This window comes from Arachis duranensis, chromosome 8, assembly GCF_000817695.3.
Source record: "Arachis duranensis cultivar V14167 chromosome 8, aradu.V14167.gnm2.J7QH, whole genome shotgun sequence".
NCBI lineage: Eukaryota > Viridiplantae > Streptophyta > Magnoliopsida > Fabales > Fabaceae > Arachis > Arachis duranensis.
In genome coordinates this window covers 25,854,041-25,875,117 of record NC_029779.3, presented here as the reverse complement: position 1 = coordinate 25,875,117, position 21,077 = coordinate 25,854,041, and positions in this window count along the sequence as shown.

Below are 21,077 nucleotides of genomic sequence, written 5' to 3'. Positions count from 1 at the left end.
AATTGTAATTAAAATAAAAATAAATAAACCTAGGCAGCGAGGCAGTAGTAGCCAGCATCTATGAGAGATTAATGGCATGTGCATGCTACGCCCAGCAGGATTCCATTTTTCCATTTACGTAATGTCGGACCACTTTTAGTTATAATTCTCTTCGAATTTGGGACGCCAGCTTTAATTTGTTTCAATTTTTTGGCATTTCTAAACAACAAAAGCATCCATGTCAATTATGATATTTCTTTAAGGGAACATTTTAGGGTGGTAAAAATATATTTTGGTATTTAATTAAAAAAGAACCAAAACAGATAATGAAATTGGTAATAATTTTGGAACTCTTTTATAAATATGGGTTTTAAGCATATAAATTCATTCCGGTTATTATTTATTAGCGGTTCCAGGCTGTTCAACCGGTTTTTTATTATTTTTAAGTAATCAATTTTATTTTTTTAATATATTATTCGCTTTTTAAATTTATTAAATTACTATTATTTTTTTATTTTAATATTGACGTGATTTTATTTATATCATATTTTTGTATTGGTATCAATATATCATTTACCTTTTAAATTTGTCAACTAAATATTTTTTTCTTCATTTCAAAATTAACATAGCTTTATTTATATGACATTTTGGTTTATAGGGATTGGAGTATCAAATCTCCTCCTATATTGAGGATATGAATCATCACCTCGTCGTGTCTCTGCTACGAACTCTTTTGGGTAGTTGCGTTTACATTAACCATTTTTCATGCATGGTGATGATTGATTAAGTGTTCCGCAAGGACCATGAACCATATGCTTTAGCATTGCCTCATGTAAGTATAGTTCGTTCGGACCAAACTATCATATTGGTCAGATCCAACTTGTCATTGTTTTCTAAGATTAGCAACATATGTACGTGTGGCAATCATCTTTTCTGAAAATCAGTGACATAAATATAACTTTTTACCCTTTTCAATACACCTTTGGTAATAACATGATAACATCCTCCTTTAATTGTTCAAATTTCGCTTCAAAAATTCTAGTTGTTAGATTAGGATGATCCTGTGGAGTTTCAGTGGGGCTGAGTTCGGAAGCTATTTCTGACCATAATGGATTGCATGTCATAATGAGAAAAATATCTGTTTGCCTTCTTTAAGAACAATAGTCATTCCATCCTCGTACCGTTGGGTCATGTCTCGACGACTGCCCACGAACGACGATGGTAATATCGTTCTTCTGCCAACATTTTCTGAAACCAATTATAGAAAAAAAAGTATTATTAGTTTGAAATTTTAACTTCGGGAACACGTAATGATTAAACGTGTAGCTATTAAATCGAAACAATTTACCAGCATTAGTCTCTCTTGTATGCAAAGTATCTTGTAAGCCTTGATACAGTTCAGCTCAAAGTTTCTGTTGTCTTTATGGAAATCATTTTAACTTGCATGTTTCTATTTTCACATAGTTATCAACAATATATTGTTGAAAAAATCGTCCCACTTGCAAAACTGTTGAGTGATCATCGAGGCAGATCTACGAATTTTGAGGATATTAGAAAATGGTTAGAAATTGTGAAATGATGAATTGGTTCAAACTATCATCTAAGGAAGTCTATAAATTGTGTAGCAAATATGAGTTTGTACTTGGAGCATATAGCTATAATATGTTCGATATGATACTTTGTTCCCACTTTTAGTTCGAGTATTCATATCTCATCCATGCGTTTCAAATGAAAAAAGAAGAGGATATTGTAGTGGATCATAATAGTCAACAAATCCCTGAATCCTTTTGAGGTTACCAGCATGAGTTTGAAGCTTGATATCTCGTCCACGCACCATTGTTTCAATGTCATCATCGACTATTATGGCTGCTATTTGTGAAGCAATTGGGAGACTGTATTATGGTTGATTAGCAAGTCGCTCTCTAATCACCAAGCTACACTCTTGTACATCTAGTCATGGTGCAAGCTGGCGAAATACATGGATAAAAATATTATATCAGTGCAACAATTGTTGTAGCTTCAAAACCAAACTTTCATGCAGTTGTGTGTTCTCCAGCATCCTATTTTGTAACTCGTGCTCAGTATCGTATATATAAAGTTGCAAGAAGCGTGGCCGTGTCCCTTGATCAGGATGAAGTTCTCCTATACTGTGGTACTTTGATCCTTTAGCACAAAATGTATATATACTATGACTTGCTGTAGCTAATTATTCGTTAATGTGGACACCGCACGAAGTGAAAGAAAAAACATGATTACAGTAGTTCTGAAGCTATTTCTAACCATGATGGCTTGCATGTCATAGTGAGAAAAATATTCGGTTTGCATTCTTTAAGAACAATAGTCATTCCATTCTCGTACCGTTGGGTCATGTCTCGACGACTACCCACGAACGACAATAGTAATATCGTTCTTCTGCCAGCATTTTCTGAAATCAATTATAGAGAAAAAGTATTATTAGTTTGAAATTTTAACTTCGAGAACACGTAATGATCAATCGTGTAGCTATTAAATCGAAAAATATATACTAACATTAGTCTCTTTTGTGTGCAAAGCATCTTGTAAGCCTTGATATAGTTCAGCTAGAAGTTTCTGTTGTCTTTATTGCTTGTTTCTATTTTCACATAGTTGTCAACAATATATTGTTGAAGAATTCGTCCCGCTTGCAAAACTGTTGAGTGATCATCAGGGCGGATCTACGAATTTTGAGGATATTAGAAAATGATTAGAAATTGTGAAATGATGTATTGATTCAAACTATCATCTAAGGAAGTCTATAAATTGTGTAGCAAATATGAGTTTGTACTTGGAACATATATCTATAGTATGTCTGGCATGATACTTTGTTCCCACTTTGGGTTCGAGTATTCATATCCCATCCATGCGTTCCAAATAGAAAAAGAAGAGGATATTGAGGTGGATCATAATAGCCAATAAATTTCTAAATCCTTCTGAGGTTGCCAGCATGAGTTTGAACCTTGATATCTCATCCATGCATCCTTGTTTCAATGTCATTACCAACTATCATGGTTGCTACTTGTGAAGCAAATGGGAGACTGTATTGTGGTTGATTAGCAGGTCACTCTCTAATCACCAAGCTACACTCTTGTGCATCTAGTCATTGTGCAAGCTGGCGAAATACATGGATAAAAGGGTTATATTGGTACAACAATTGTTGTAGCTTCAAAACCAAACTTTCATACAGTTGTGTATTCTCCAGCATCCTATTTTGTAACTCGTGCTCAATATCGTATATATACAGTTGCAAGAAGCGTGAGCGTGTCTCTTGATCTAGATGAAATCCTCTTATACTGTGGTACATTAATCCTTGAGCACAGAATGTATATATACCATGACTTGCTGTAGCTAATTATTCGTCTATGCAAACACCGCACAAAGTGAAAGAAAAAATATAATTGCAACCATGAATGTGTTTTCTGAAATGGTTTCCTTCTGCAGAAGGGTCTAAGAAGATTTCAAGTAATTCCTGGTGAGCATTTACTTGTAATAAAAGAGACTTTTTCCTATTGCAACACATGTCAAGTGTTTCATGGTGAAATAGACATGCATTATACTGGGTACATGTCAAATTATAAAACAAATTATTTTTTCTATGCTTTTATTGTATTTTCTATATGTTGACTTTTTCACAGGTTTAAATTTCGTCCATTAGTGTGTGACATATTTTAATTTGTTATCATAAATTAATGATATGATGAGTATTTTATTAATTAAAAATATAAAGATATTTTAAAAAATAGTTTATTTATTATATTGTAATTTATCTTTGTTATTTTGTATTTACTTACTATCTCTCATATTATTAAATTTTAATTTGATAAGATACTTTTATCATCAAGTATTTATTATCTATTTAATATTATTAAGTTAAGATATATTTTTTAGTAATAAATATTGCTAGGTGTTTCATGATTATTGTCATATAGTAACATTTTTTAATAGTTGGTACTTGAATTAGTTATTCTTTAATTCGAGAATTTGAAAGTTGTTTATCCATTAACTTGTAACCTTTAATATAGTATTTAAACTTTTTTTTAAATTAAAATACATTTTACCGTTACCAAAATTTATTATTGGTTAATTTTTTAATTGGACAAAAATTTTATAATAAAAAAGATTAATCTTATTTATGCAGTGAATTTTTTAATACATTAAATAAAATATGAATATCTTTGTATTCTTTTTTAACCATTGTATTTGTATTGAAGTGAGATATACTCTGATCTTATTTTAGATTTTAAGAAATATATATCATCAATAAAACTCTAAAATATGAGAACATACATAAAAATAAAAAAAGCTAAATTAAAGTATGTTAAAAATTATTATGTTATATTGAATTATTATTTTAATATATATATTTTATTTTCATTATAAAATTATTTTGATAAATTTTAATTTAAAATTTAAGAGTACGATTTAATATCTTATCAAGTTTTGTGCATTATGCTGTATCAATAAATTGAATTGGGAGTGGTTGAGAGATTTTTATAATTATCTTGTATAAAATAATATTTATATATGAAGAGATTTTATTTATTTTTTAATATAAGAATGTAAATGCATATTCTTTAATTTCTAATTCTTTAATTTAGACACATTAATTTAAAATATGAATACATTTTTTCGTAATAAATGTATAATAAATAAAAGTATGAGTTGAAGAGTACTCATTAAATTTTTTTTATAAGTTAAAATAATAAATTTATTTTTAGTTCATAGTTGTTATTTTGTAAAATATATCTATTCTATTCACCGAAATTTAAAAGTACACAGCAAAAAATAAAAAATTATATTTTTTTCTTATTATATTTATTATTATTAGTCTTATGAATATGTTTTTTATTTTATATTGTTTAAGTATTTATAATTGAATTCATAGTCTTGTTTGTTAAATAAATATATATATATAAATATTATATATTACATTATATATTATATTGTATGATGGAGATGAAATATTTAAAAATATTATTATTATTTTGACTATTAAATTTAATTTACATAATAAATTTTTTAAGGATAAATGATGTCTGAAAAAGCTTGGACACAAAACTTTAATTTTAACATTTTATATGGTTAAATTTATAACTCCTGTATTGTTTAATTAATGAATACATCGGTGTATGTATAATTTTTTATCTAAAATTAAATATTAGTACTCAAATATATAATAAACAATGTATATTAATTTGATTAATTTTATTACAAAATATGAGAATATTGAATACCAACCAAACACGTTGTTACGATCTTTGTTATTTGTGCCAGTTCTATTGTCATGTCTTCCATTCATATATTTTTCAAATAGTAGAATATAGATATTAAGATTTAATTGAATTCATAACCAAAAAATTATTTTGACGTGATTGTTGATTTGTTGAAATTTTTATTTTTATTTTTCTATAAAAATATAAGCCAAGAGACGAAAAGAAAAGCAAACAATTACAAACGGAGCAGTTTTTTTTATTGTGTTTTACGATTGAGAGTGAGCAGTTGAAGTTAACGGAGGAGTTACATAATTAATGGAGAGTTTATAAAACGTGACTGAGTACGTATTTTTAGTTTACAAATATAAGGGTAAAATAGAAAAATAAAGTTGGATACTAAACTTTCCTATCCGCTTTATATATTGTTATAAATACTGGCCAATCAACAAATTTTTATCTTTTAATATTGTCAACAATGACGGCAAAAAATTAACAAAAAAAACATGACAATAATCAAATATCATTACCAAATTCAACATTCTCATACCATAAATCAAAGATTTTTTGAAAAAAATATTCGAAAATAACATTAAAATCAATCACAAATTGCAAAAATGGTTGTGATAAGAATACACATCTTATGTGGATGTCTATTTTTTATAAGATTAAGTTTTTCAAGGATGACGGTATTTAATATAGTTTGAAAAAGTAAAACCTTACACATGTATAAATAGGGGCATAGGGTGAGGCTTTTAACATAACAGAAACAATAAAAAATTATTCTCTCTTTTCATATACTGTTCTTTTCTTTCTCTCTTACAAATAAGTTGCTATATATATATTAGTAGATATATATAAATTATCTTTATTATATTGAGTTAATTATATTGGCTAATATTAATACTATAGTCTTCTATTTCTTATTTTATCTTATTTATTTATTTATTTTACAACACGTTATCAGTACGAGACTCTGATCAAATTTTTAGGAAGACCCAGGTAACAATTTTTCATTACGTCAAAGCTCTCTCATCATGAATTTAATGCTCTTGATATATCTGGAAACAATGGATTTTGGAGATACCATTAAGGCTGAAAATAATGCATCCCACAGGGATAAAGCCAAAGCCATGATTTTTCTTCGTCGTCATCTTGACGAAAGATTGAAAAATGAATATCTCACATTAAAAGATCCTGTAGATCTTTGGAAAGACCTTGAAGAAAGGTATAATCATCAAAAGACGGTGATACTTCCTCAAGCTCAATATGAATGGACGCACTTGCGTCTACAGGATTTTAAATCCATAAATGAATATAATTCGGCAATGTTTTGAATCACCTCACGAATGAAATTATGTGGGAAAAATATATCTGATAATGATATGTTAGAGAAAACTTTCTCGACCTTCCATGCCTCGAATGTGCTCCTGCAGCAGCAGTATCGAGAAAAAGGATTTAAAAAATATTTTGAGTTAATTTCTTGCCTTCTTATTGATGAACGCAACAATGAGTTGCTCTTAAAGAATCACGAAGCGCGCCCTGCTGGCACCGCCCCATTTTCTGAAGTAAATGCGGCAAATCATTACCCTAGAACAAGTAAATAGCAAGGCTTTAGTAACAAGAAAAATTATGGAAGGAAAAGGAATTATGTTCACAAGAAAGAATCTCACCAGAAGTGGGATAAAGAAATAAATATTGGGCAAAATAAATCAACAGAAGATAAGTGTTTCCGTTGTGGTGGAAAGGGCCATTGGTCACGTACCTGTCGTACCCCAAGGCACATAGTCAATCTTTATCAAGTATCTTTGAAAAAGGATGACAAAGGGAAGGAAACAAATTTTGTTTCAAATGATGCTGAAAATCCCACCACTCATTATGATGTATCTGATTTCTTTGAGGATCCTGAAGGAAATATTGGTTATTTGATCAATGATGGAATAATTTAATATGTGGGATTGTTAAGTATCCATGTAAATAAATAATGTAAAGAACTTATTATTAAGTTTTATTTTTTATGATGTATCTGATGTATCTGATTTCTTTGAGGATCCTGAAGGAAATATTGGTCATTTGATCAATGATGGAATAATTTAATATGTGGGATTGTTAAGTATCCATGTAAATAAATAATGTAAAAAACTTATTATTAAGTTTTATTTTCTATGTATTTAAATTTCAAATGTGATGTATATAAATAATGAAATATTAATGTTTATGAATTTTGAAATCATTAAATGTGTCAAGTTTTAAAATAAAATTTTATTATATGACATTATGTACAGTGTTTCTTAGAAAAATAATTCTAATCAAGAATTCAATTTGACTGTGCATATATTACTATTCATTTTATTATTATTTATCTTTGAAAAAAATGGCAAGGATATATAATGAAGATGTATGCTTTGCGGATAGTGCAAGGTCGCACACCATTCTCAAAAGTAATATATATTTTACTTATCTTGTGCCAAAAGAAGAATATGTTAATACTATTATTGATTCACGCAATGTGATTGAAGGCTCCGGAAGAGCTATAATTTTGTTTTCCGGAGGAATAAAATTCATAATAAATAATGCACTATTGTCTACCAAGTCTTTAAGAAACTTGTTGAGCTTTAAAGATATTCGCCGAAATGGATATCACATTGAGACTATGAATGAGAAAAATCATGAGTACTTATGTATCACAACTTATGATTCAAATAAAAATGTTATATTAGAAAAGTTGTCCTCACTTTCATCTGGGTTATATTATACCAATATTAGTGCAATTGAATCACATGCCACTATAAACCAGAAGTTTACTAGTCCAAATGAATTCATAACTTGGCACGACTGATTGGGTCATCCGGGAGCAACCATGACACAGAAAATTATTGAAAACTCCCATGGACATTCACTAAAGAACCAGAAGATTCTTAAATCTAGTGAATTTTGTTGTGCTGCATGTTCTCAAGGAAGTTAATTTTAAGTCCATCACCAGTAAAGATTGGATTTGAGTCCCCTGAATTCCTAGAAAGGATTCAAGGCGATATATGTGGACCTATTCATCCACCATGTGGATCTTTTAGATATTTTATGATCCTGATAGACATATTTTCGAGATGGTCATATGTGTGCTTATTGTCTTCTCGCAATCTCGCGTTTGAGAGATTACTGGCTCAAATTATTCTATTAAAAGCACAATTTTCAGAAAATCCAATCAAAGTAATTCGTCTTGATAATGCTGGTGAATTTACTTCCCAAGCCTTTGATGCTTATTGTATGGCTAATGGAATAAGTGTTTCTACATTCAGTAGCTCAAGTTCACACACAAAATGGATTAGCAGAATCACTTATTAAATGCCTCCAATTAATTGCTAAACCCTTACTTATGAGAACAAATCTCCCAACTTCGGTTTGAGGGCATGCTATTTTACATGCCGCAACACTTATTCGATTGAGGCCAACGAGTTACCATCAGTTCTCTCATATGCAATTAGCTTTTGGCCTGCAGGCAAATGTTTTCCATTTAAGAATATTTGGGTGCGCGATATATGTTTCCATTGCACCACCTAATCGCACCAAAATAGGACCCCAAAGAAAATTGGGGATATATGTCGTATATGATTCTCCTTCTATAATAAGGTATTTTGAGATACAAACTGGGGATGTATTTAAAGTCCGATTTGTAGATTGTCATTTTGATGAATCAAAATTTCAAGATTAGAGGGAGAGAATAAGCTTCCTGGAAAGGAACTTAATTGGAATGCATCATCCTTGATGCATTTAGATCCTCGATTAGGGCAATGTGAACTAGAAGCTCAAAAGATTATACATTTGCAAAAAATAGCAAATGAATTGCTTGATGCATTTTTCGATACAAAGAGGATAACCAAATCTTATATACTAACAGAAACTGCCCCAATTCGAATTGATGTCCCAGCAGGACAAGTAGCCACTGAAGCAAATTCATGCCAGAAGCGTGGCAGGCCTGTCGATTCCAAAGACAAAAATCCTCGAAAGAGAAAAGAGGTAAATACTATTCCTGTTGAAAAAGACATAGTAATGACACCTGTAGTTATCCAAAATCCTTATATAGTTTTAACGCCAGAAGATGTTCAGGTACCTGAAAATTGTGAAAATGACGAGATTTCGATAAATTATGTCTTTACAGGAGAGAAATGGGACCAGAATAAGACAATTGTCAATGAAATATTTGCATATAATGTAGCGTTAAATATCATGCATGAAAATAAGGATCTTGAGCCAAGATTAGTCAAAGAATGTTGACAAAGAAATGATTTGCCAAAATGGGAAGAAGCCATGAAGGCTGAATTAGACCCACTTGCAAAACGTGAAGTTTTTGAACCTGTAGTCCGTACACCTGAAGATGTAAAACCTGTTGGATACCGATGAGTATTTGTGAGAAAACGAAATGAGAAAAATGAAGTTATGCGCTACAAAGTGAGACTTGTGGCACAAGGTTTTTCACAAAGGCCCGGTATAGATTATGAAGAAACGTATTCTCCTGTAGTGGATGCAATAACATTGCGTTATTTGCTAAGTTTATCTGCATATCATAAATTGCATATGCATTTAATGGATGTGGTAACAGCCTACTTATACGGCTCATTAGATCATGATATCTATATGAAAGTCCCTGAAGGACTAAAGATATCTAAACCATCCAATGAATATTCGCAAGGGTTATACTCAGTCATATTGTAAAGATCTTTATACGGTCTAAAAGCAATCTGGACGAATGTGCTATAATCGTCTTACCGAGTATTTGGCCAAAAATGAATTCAAGAATGATGATATCTGCCCATGTATTTTCATAAAGAAATCTACATCTGGGTTCATTATAATTGCTGTGTACGTTGATGATTTAAATATCATTGGAACTCCTGAAGAGATTCCAACAATTATAAAAACTTTAAAAGAAGAGTTTGAGATGAAAGATCTTGGAAAGACTAAATTTTGTCTCGGCCTGCAGACTGAGCATACAAAAAATGGGATCTTTATTCATCAAGCGACATACACAGAATAGATCATGAAAAGATTTTATATGGACAAGTCACATCCCTTGAGTACCCCAATGATCGTAAGATTTTTGGATGTGGAGAAGGATCAATTCTATCCTAAAGAAGAGAATGAAGATATCCTTGGTCTTGAAGTACCATATCTTAGTGCCATTGAAGCGCTAATAAATCTTGCTAATAATATACAATCTGATATATCATTTGCTATGAATTTACTAACAAGGTATAGTTCCTCTCCAACCAGAAGACATCGGAGTGGAATCAAGCAAATCTTTTGATATCTTCATTGAATGGTTGATATGGGATTGTTTTATCCCTATGGATTCAAGTCATAACTAGTTGGCTATAGAGATGTTGGCTACTTGTCTAATCTATATAAAGGGAGCTCTCAAACATGATACCTGTTTATATATGGTGAAACAGCTATATCATGGAGGTCCACGAAACAGATGATTGTTGCAACATCCTTTAATCATGCCAAAATACTAGCGATTCATGAAGCAAGTCGCGAGTGTGTTTTGGCTTAGGAGTTTGATCCAATATATTCTGTCATCATGTGGACTGATTGATCATAAGATAGCTCTAACTGTCCCGTTTGAAGATAATACAGCATGCATTGCTCAACTTAAAGGTGGATACATCAAAGGTGATAGAACAAAGCATATTTCTCCCAAATTTTTCTTCACTCATGATCTTCAAAATCAAGGGACAATTGATGTCCAACAGATCCTCTCAAGTGACAATCTGGAAGATTTATTTACAAAGTCACTCCCAAAATCCTCCTTTGAAAGATTGGTACATGAGATTGGGATGCGCCGATTTCAAGACATCAATTGATGTCGACAAGAGGAGGAGACTGTACTCTTTTTTCCTTGGTCAGGTTTTTTTCCCATTGGATTTTTCTTGACAAGGTTTTTAATAAGGCAGTCCCCATCACTAAAGGATATTGTACTCTTTTTCTTTCACTAAGGTTTTTTTCCACTGGATTTTTCTTTAGTAAGGTTTTAACGAGATAATATTCTAAATGGTCATCCAAGGGGGAGTGTTGTGATAAGAATACCTTATCACACCTTATGTGGATGCCCATTTTTCATAAGATACAGTTTTTCAAGGATGACTGTATTTAATATAGTTTGAAAAAGTGAAGCCTTCCACATGTATAAATAGGGACAAAGGCTGAGACTTTTGACACACAACAAAAACAATAAAAAATCATTCTCTCTTTTCATATATTATTCTCTTCTTTCTCTCTTACAAATAAGTTGCTATATATATTAGTAGATATATATAAATTATCTTTATTATATTGAGTTAATTATATTGGCTAATATTAATACTAAAGTCTTCTATTTCTTATTTTATCTTCTTTATTTATTTCTTTTACAACAAAAATAAAATAAAAAAATAAAAATAAAAATTGAAGTGAGCATCATGTTCATAAATAAATTGGTGTATTTGAGATCAATGGTCCATTACTCAGCAAGTTTTTCGAGAGGCACTGCTTTCTTAATCTCCATGATCTCTCCGAACATCTCCCTCATACTGGCCACAGAGTTACGATGCCGGTGCCTCGGCTTAGCTCCTCCGGCGCTGGCGCTATCCCTGCCACAAGGACTTTTATCTTCTTCGTTGTTGCTGCTTATTGTGGCGCTGTCATAATGGCTCCAATTCGATATGTTTTTGCCGTAAAATGAATCGTCAGAAACCCTTTTTCCACCGTTGAACTTCTCAACGACAATGGACGTCGACTTCTCTTAATTTCAACAAAGAAAAAGACAACACCTTAGAAAGTTCTTCAAAGGACTGTACAACAATAACTCCGATCCAATTCCCCATCGTTGCTGTAGACTCTTAACTCCATTTTCATCGGTGAATTGCCTGTCTCTTTATGAATCCCCGAGCAATAATTTTTTTCTCTTGTTTGTAGTTACTTCATGTCATAGTTGTCAAAAACCGAACCGGTGATCAAATTGATCAAGTTACTGGGTCACTAAGTCAACCGGTAAGTCACTGGTTGAACCAATTCTATATAAATAAAAAATAGTTAAAAATTTAAAATTAAATTTAAAATACATATTTTCACTAATATTTTAAGAATTTCTAGCTATTCTAAAACAATATAGAACAGGAACAATAAATATTTTGTTAATTTTACTCTATCATATTTTATTTTGTTTTTATATTAAAATAACTATTATTTTCAAATTTTAATAATTTATTAATTAATTAATTTATATCTATTATACTGTTATATATTACAAGTATTTATTAAAAAATAATATTAATAGATATTATATAATTATGAAAAGAAAAAATAAGTGAGTTTATAATTAGTGTTAAATAAAAATATAATTAATTTAAAAATGATTGAGTTTATAACTAAAATTAAAATAAATTAAATAGAAATAAACTATTTGATTAAAAATATCTATATGTGTTATAATTTACAAATATATTAACAAGGAGTATGATTGGTGGTTGTGAGTGACATTTCTCTCATTGAGGAGAGGAGTTTGAATCCCACCTTAAATAATTTGAAAAAATTTTAAATTCTAAACGGTTTGGTCGGATCGATCTTCATCAAATTTGATCGGTTTTTATCAGTTCACTCTAAATTTAATCGATTCACACTGATTTTCTATTTTATACGGTTCAAATATTGAATCAGATCGACATAAAATCTTATCCGATTTTAATAACTATGCTTCATGTTATAATTAATTAATTAAGTAATATAACTGATTCATACTGGCATGTACAGTCTTTTAAGTTGAAGAACTTATTTTACGGTCCCAATCTGAGTCACTAGAATGGAATATTTTTATTTGGTCCTTTAAGATCTTGTTGCTACTTTTCTCACTATAGACAAAACCTTCTTTAAGATATATTGATCCAATTGTTATAATTAGGTTGTAACTCTATAAATCGGATTTTAGACGTTATATTTCGATTATGATTCCTTATTTTTAACGAATTATTAGTAACTTTCAATAACTACATTTTTCTTATACCTATAAAGAAGTAGAAAAAGAGAAACGAGGTGTGTTTTGAAATCTAATATATAGTCTTATACAATATTACTTTAATTACTTAGTTGAGCGTTGAAATGTTCTTTTTAGATATTTATATTCCGCGTTTTTTTTCAACTGAAATATAATTCATTCAACTTGAAAAATTCAAAAATTATTTTAAGGTAGATAAAGTATACAAAAATACTGCTACTTAATTATACGAGAACAAATATTATTATTGTGATTTAATTTCTACGACTAATTAGGTTATTTTTCTCTATATATTTAGCTAGTTAAATATTAAATGAAAAAAAATTGTAATTTTTAGTCAAACATTCGATAAAATTATACTATAAATTAGATTAAAATAAATAATCCATAAATCATCAGATTGGAGGTAAATGATAAAACTAAACACATGTAATTTATACTTTTAAAAAATACAATTGTGCTACGTTATCAAGAAGGAATCTGCCAAAATCTGTCAAAGGTTAGTGGGCTGTTTCAGAAACCCAATTATCCAGAAAAGCACACTCAAAATTAATCCAGTTAATTCTAATACCAGATGTTTACCCCTGTAACCCTAATTTACCCCTTTTCCACTTGTTCTTACTGCTGAGACACACCCCCACTCCCCATCTCCTGTGGCAGCGCCGCGTAGCACGCCGGACAGCCGTCTTCTCCGGTTGCATTCGTCAATGGAGTCAACGCCGCCGGGAAAACAGTTGCCGCCACTGACAGGTACGGTCCCACATCCGCCAAGAGTCACACCTTGAGCGGCTGCATGTTGCTGTGGTGGAGACGCATCCAACCGTGAAAACCTTCAACGTGACGCCCTCCGGTAGGTCCGCCACAAAACACACTGTGGCTGGACGCTTCCGTCTTCGTGGAGACATTATCCTCGAAACTGGTTTGTAGCTGAATCGCCCTCCCAGCGTCGATTCCTGTCTCGAGTTCAAGCCCCACTTGCAGTGTTTCTTTCCTTCGACACCAGCGGAACAACAGTAGGTAAGTGCTTCAAGTTTTTGGCTAATTGCTAGGTATTGGGTTTATTTGTGAACATTATACTGGAGTTGAGATTTAGTCAACAATGGTGCTGTGTCTATTGCATGTTCCATTTAAAAAAACAGAAATATGTCGATTAATAGGCCTATTGTTGATATGGTTCCCTGTATTAATATGGTTTACGATGTTGTGCCTAACTATTTCCAAAAGCAAGCTAAATTCGAAAATCATTAAACATTTGAATAGAGGCAAAACACACTAACATACTTGTTTCTTCTGTACGTTGTATTAAATGATACCACATCACCATAATATTCATAGGAAGCCCTGCACTTGCATCTACCTAGAGCGCACTTTTAAACTGGTTAGCTTCATCTACATCAACTGCATAAAAGAAATTCGGATTGATACCTTTCATTCGTATGAAATAGCTAATCATTTCCTTCACATATGCATTTTCGTCAGCACAGCGCAGCTTGCTCGTAATGAAGTTCCTCACATCCTTTTCTGAGTAACCCAAATTTGACGAGCTACCAACCTCGTTCGCCAGTGCGAGATAAGTCTTGTTGGGCCATATGCCAGCCTCATCATTATTCTAAATCACACAATTGGCATGCATTGTCAGTTCCCTTTACTCAGTGTAGCGCACAGCATGCTTGGCAGAACATGGGTGGGTGTGCTTCAGTTCTAGTTTAGAGACCATCCACTTATCCTTCTGCCTGTCAAGCATGACGTACATCCTTGCTTTGCATCCGGCTGTTGTTATTCTCTTTACCCGAGTTGCTGCCTTCACTCGAGACTCCCGATAACCTTCACGACTGCAGTGTAAGATTGGTTAACGGGTATCTTTGAATCCTTCCTGGTCTTGTCAAAGTTGGTATTCCTAATCCTGGTCACGAAGCCAACTTTCTTTGCATAATTAGAGTAAAATTCTTGTGCCCGCTGCAAGGAAACAAATCTCAATCCTACGTACGGGATTTCATCTAATGGAATTCCAGTATGATCGGGTAATTGCAACGCCATTCAGAAAAAATATCATTCAACACAAAAAGTACTCAACTAATTAAAATAAAAATTTTCTAGCTTCTTGAATATTTCACACCTCATGAGTATCCCCTCATGAGCAAAGGAATTCAGCAAAATAAAGAATATTACACACCTCATGATTCACTGTCGTTGCATCGTCCTCTACTTGAATAATTTTTTCAGATTCTTTCCCATAAAATTGATAATCGAGGACATATAAACAAAAGACATATCCATCCACTGTTCGACACTCATAATAACTCTTCCACCAACCACTTATCCATTGATATCACCAACTAATAAACAATCGAAACTAAACTGGTGTTGAACAAACATTAATCAAATTTGCAAACACCAATTAAACATGGTGACCAAAACAAAAATGATAAACCGTATGAAAGTGTAGCACCATTCTAGCATAGTTGAAAGAAAGATTATACACACAATTCCTAATGAAGAAAATGAAAACACAATTCCCACTTATCAATTGATATCACCAACTAATAAACAATCAAAACTAAACAGGTGTAGAACAAACATTAATCAAAGTTGCAAACATCAATTAAACATGGTGACCAAATAAAATAATAAACCATATGAAAATGTAGCACCATTCTAACATAGTTGAAAGAAAGATTATCCACACAATTCCTAATTAAGCAAGTAAAATCACAATTCTTCCAACAAAGCCTATCTCTGTTAAGAACTCAACATCAAACTAAAAATAAAGTTACATATAAACATAACCAAATATAAGTCTACCATAAAAATTACCTTGTCTGCATGTTGTGTGTCATCTTCACTAAGTGATGGAACATTAACGTCGCAAGAATTATATTGATCACTATCATCATATGCTGTACTGTACGATGCTCCTTCACAAATTGATTGTTCCATCGACATTATGTGGTCCACGTGGATTCAACGAAGACACATGTATCTTACCGAAGATGGTTGAGGAGAAGAGGGTTGCGTGACACCTTCAAAGACTTCACGTTGCAGTAGATGTGGCCTCCGGGTGAAGGCGATGTCACCGTCGATGGATCAAATAGCGGCGTTCCAGTGAGATGAAAAGCAACTTGACAAAGACCGTGACACCTTCAAAGACTCACGTTGCAGTAGATGTGGCCTCCAGGTGAAGGCGATGTCACCGTCGATGGATCAAATGGCGGCGTTCCGGTGATATGAAAAGCAACCCAACGGAGACCGTGACACCTTCAAAGACTCACGTCGCAGTAGATTTATCCTCCGGGTGAAGGGGATGTCACCATCGATGGATCAAATGGCAGCGATCCGGTGAGATGAAAAACAAGCGGACGGAGATGCAACCAGGGAGAAGAATGAGGATTAGGTTTGCGTGGCGGTATGCCCAGCTACGTTCGTAATTGGCATCATGCTACGTTAGTTTGTTATCACTCCTGCACATTTTAAATTGCATTATAATGGACCCACCAAATCTCTAATTGACATAACAAATTATATTTAAATTAATTTTAATTAATATTGATAATAGTTGACAGATACAACTCTTAGTACCCTATACTTTTCCTAGAAACTAAACATCAGAAACGTAAACTATTAAAACATCTAAAATTTTGTCATAGGAAACATTCGAAAATCATGCAATTATTTTTTAAATAAATTAAAATAAAACATTCGTGATATTTACAATGCTATTTTTTTAATTAAAATTAGAAAATACATACATGAAATTAAAATATACAAAAGGAACAAGGCTTTATAATATTAAATTTTCTATTTTTAGTTAAAAAAAAAGGCTTTACAATGTTAAAAATCACAATAAAAATTTCAAGAAATCATATCTTAAATTTTGAAAATTTTTTACTTAAAAAACATAATAAAACGGGTAAAAAATAATTTGAAGTTATTCTTCACCAAAAGCTTAATTATACTGTTGTCAATATCATTACATAGTGTCAGGTAAATTTACTTGAAATTCCGAAACCAAAACCATGATTTGGGCATTTGACCATTGATACAAATCAATCATTCATTCCTTACATCATCATATTCCCGATATATATTTTGTCAATTTTGTTATGACTAGTCCCCATACACTATTTACCAACATAGACAACTATTTACAAGGATCCAAAATAGGTCACATTCACATACTCTGAGTGGAGGGAGAAAAGAAAAATTACTAAGAAACAAAGAATTATTCAGTGAATTGTAATTGGATAAAGAATTCATGCCTGCTTGCCTATGATTCGAGAGTGCTACATATTGGAAATTATATGTACAGTGTAATGGTTGTGAGCCACAACTTAAGATGATAAGTAGATATGCAGAGTGGAATATTGCATCATTTGTCTGCGTTTATACTAACACCACTCACACTATGCACGCATATATATATAATCAAAGCTTTAATTTCAATTCTAGGTTTGATTTAATTAAACTCCATTGGAATACTTGAACCAATGGAAAGGATGCAAATGGAATTAAGAATTGTGAGTTGAGTCAGGGTAGCCAAAAATCTGTTAGCTGGTGACGTGTATGCCACCATTTTTGTGGGCAGAGCACTTAATTTTATCTTCTCGGAGTTTCTTTATCTTAAGTGTTTATTATTACTTATTAGAACATAATGGAAAGTGGTCCCATGTGTCCTCTTGTAATTTGCTTCAATCACCACAAAAATCTTATTTGTAAAATAAGCAAACTTGTCTATATTAAATGGTTTATAGATGATAATACAGGTAATTATATGATTTCAATTGAATTGATCTTTTTTAATTTTTAGTTGATGAAATTCAGATCATAATTAATGGTACTTCCCGGATTAAGATGGTATTTATTTTAATTTATTTGCATGGCACTTAATCCTACTACTTTCGTGTTTTTTCTGGGTGCCCTCACACTTCTTTCCTTCTTTTTTGGCCAATTTGGGTCACAGAAAAAGTTTGTTAACAGCCTTGCACCTCTGGCAATTATAGTTTCATTCTGATCATTATTTAATCTTCGAAAAGGATATATATGCAAACAGCTTATGTGACCAAATTCCTATTCCTGATATAAACGTAAGTGTTTGGAGTTTTTTTTATCTTTTCAACTTGAGTAAAGCTAGGGAACCAAAAGCATATCAGCCAAAATCCAGCCAAATACCTTTCGATGAATTCAAAATCTTTACGAGTTAATATATATGGATGTTTCTTCTACTAAGTATGAGAATGTTTCTTTTTCATATTAAATGGATGTTTTTTATGTATTTTTCGAATTTGTGTTTGACAAAAGGAAAAATAAATTTTGGATCGGACTTGCTGAAAGGGTTCCGTGATCCCAGGAGTGATTATTGGGGATTTGAAACATATTAGTCAATGAGAGATTTTATTCAAAACGGCAATTAATAACAAACATTAAAAATTAAATAAAAATTAAATTAATTAATTTAATATTGTTTTATTTATCTTTTGGCTGATCCCTTTTTGGTTCCACATACTTTTCCTTTCAACTTTGATGATATACAAGAACTCGTCAATTCGTTAAATTTTTTCGACCACGATAAAAAAAAAGGCTTCTATAAAGATATTCTGATATTTAAATTAGTTTATATACGATGACTATGATAATCAGATTTATTTTTTTCAAGTTCTTTCCTTTTTTTTTTTTGGCTTTTTAACATTCTTCAATCCAAAATTTTTCTTTTCAATTAGCAATATGTATGTTAATCTTCTTTGATGAAAGTAAAGAATATAAGCTCTTATTAGTGTTATCTAAGAGTAGAGGAGTTGTGTGGTCTTGTGTGTGATGATGAGCATAGTAAGACACTCACTTTCTAAAACCTGCCTCTTCCCTGTTCCGATTTCAAACTGCTACATACAATTTTTTTTTTCACATAGTATCTCTCAATTCGATAAATTAATAACTAATTCGTGATGAATCAAAACTTTATTTAAGAATTTATCATTGATCAATAAATTGCTGAATATATAAGTAAACTAACTATTAATAAATAAACTGCCATAGGAATAAGTAAACTAACTACTAAACTAACTACTAAACCAACCCAACTTAATTTGTCACAGTACAACTTTATATGTTTAATGCTTCGCACTTCAATTTGAATTTGCTATTGCCATTCCAACGCTGACACACCACATAATCAAACACAATGGGACTCTTCCGCTCCTCCTCCATTCATTCCATCAAAAAGAGATTCTGTTATTTTTCATATAATACAAAACTTTTATTCCATAATTATGGATAATAGAGTTCATTTACTAATAATAGAAGAGATAAAATAATGCATTACATAATTTACTGATATACATATACAGAAGTAGTTATGCTGCAGCTATTATTTAAGTATTGAATAACTTAACTGTTAATCTGAATTTATTAGTTATAATTAGAAGTTAGTTACATTTTTAGTTATATATATAAATAGCATTATACGATTGAATTAAATGTGATTTATCACTAATTCTATTCTCTCATTTTTTATTCTGCATGTTCTAACTTCGAGTAAAGTATCATTTTTGTCCCCAACGTTTGGGATAAGTCCTATTTGTGTCCCTAACGTTTAAATCGTTCTATTTGTGTCCTTAATGTTTGTAGAAGTGATTCAATGTTATCCTGCCGTCAATTACACATCATAAACGCTTTAGTTTGAGTTTTAAAAATCTCTTCTTGAAGTTAGAATACAAATATCTGGGATAGAATCGATGATCCACTCCAAAAAAATAGCTTATCAATAGTTGAAACTAATTCCTACAACATTTACATAATTCACTTTTCTAGGAACATAATCGAATCTAAACACAATAGTGGGTATAATATTAAAATCAAGCACATCCAAGTGAGAATCATTGAAAAATATAATATGATTTATTAGTATAATTGATAGTAGGATAACATTGAATCACTTCTATAAATGAACTTACTCCAAATGTTGGGAACAAAAACAATACTTTGCTCTTCTAACTTTTAAGTACTCTCTCTCAACTCTTCTCATTCACCTTCTTGCACTCAGAACATGAGTTTTCACGACAATCATTGATAATAATTTATTTATTTTATTATATTTAACTATAATTTAATTTATAAAAAAGTTACTCTTTTATTAAACAATTGTTCCGATTTCCTTCTGAAATTAAGGTTTAAATAAAAAATAAGACAATTTATCCTTTAATTTTTATAAAATACTAGAATAATTGTTTTTAATTTCATATTATACGTAAGAATTACACACGCGATAAAATGGGATGTACATATATAACTCTCTTATGAGTTTTATTATGTCATCATCTTCTTTGTGGTTAGAAGATAATATTGTAAATTACACACACACAAATATATACATATATACACTCAAATTTAAAATTAATTCATAAATTTATATACTTATTGGATTAAATATAATCTTCTAATAAAATTATGAATTAATATGAACAATACAAAAAGCAAAGAGTTCGACATATTTATATTTAGTGAAAGTAGAAGGGGAGTGTTAGGAGAACAATGATTATCTTGAACAACATGAATAACACCAATTAAATATAAATACACTACACCCTAATTTAATGCTACTCATTAAATTTATTCTTTTAACCCTATTAATTCACATTATTCATGTATTGTTCAAAAATGTTATTAGTTACATATACTTTTGCTTAGTGAAAAGCATGAGCGCATAAGCATATTGTGTTGCTCGCTTAGCTTTGATTAGTGGATAGCACACGCAACTTATCATGGGCATCATTTTAGGAAGGATCATAAGTTAATAATCAAAGCAGATCCAATCTAAGAAATATGTAATAAAAATTAGCATCGTACAATTGTATTCA